Here is a 588-nt window from a genome sequence, read left to right as displayed (position 1 = left end):
GGAGCCTCAGTGTGCACTCAAGACAGGGAGTCCCTCTGAGCTCTCAACAGTGGGTCGTTCACCTAGGATGAGTTACCCAACGGGTGGGAAGCAAGGAGGCAGGATATGACTTGTCAGTTATTGGGAAAGACGACGGGACTGTGGGACGGCTCAGTGCATAAAGGCCCTCGCCACCAAGGTTGACAAGCTGAGACTGGTCCCCACGACCCACCTGATGGAGGAAGAGAACTTACCCCTGCACCTTGTCCTCTGACCTCTAAACCAGAGCTGAGCCATGCACGTATGTGTGTGTGTGTAGAGTGTGTGTGCATGCGCGTGTTTAAAGATAGTTTAAAAGAATTTTAGAAAAGATGGATGAGGGGAGTGTTTATGGAATACTGGTTTTCTCTTTCACATGGTAGCAGCTGATTGGAGAGGAAGTGTCACAGGAAAAGGCCTGTTTGATCTGATGTGGACCCCAGTATGTGTGGTCTAGTACGTGGCTTACAGAATAACTGTTGTTGGAAATACACTTTAGTGTGCTGAGCACACTGGCTGGTGTGGCCAAATGACGATATGTTTCCTGTTTCTGACTTCCAAGCGCCAGCA

This window comes from Microtus oregoni, unplaced genomic scaffold (genome assembly GCF_018167655.1).
Source record: "Microtus oregoni isolate MIOR12 unplaced genomic scaffold, Mior012 000018F_ref0000195, whole genome shotgun sequence".
NCBI classification, from domain to species: domain Eukaryota; kingdom Metazoa; phylum Chordata; class Mammalia; order Rodentia; family Cricetidae; genus Microtus; species Microtus oregoni.
This window is presented reverse-complemented; position numbering follows the sequence as displayed.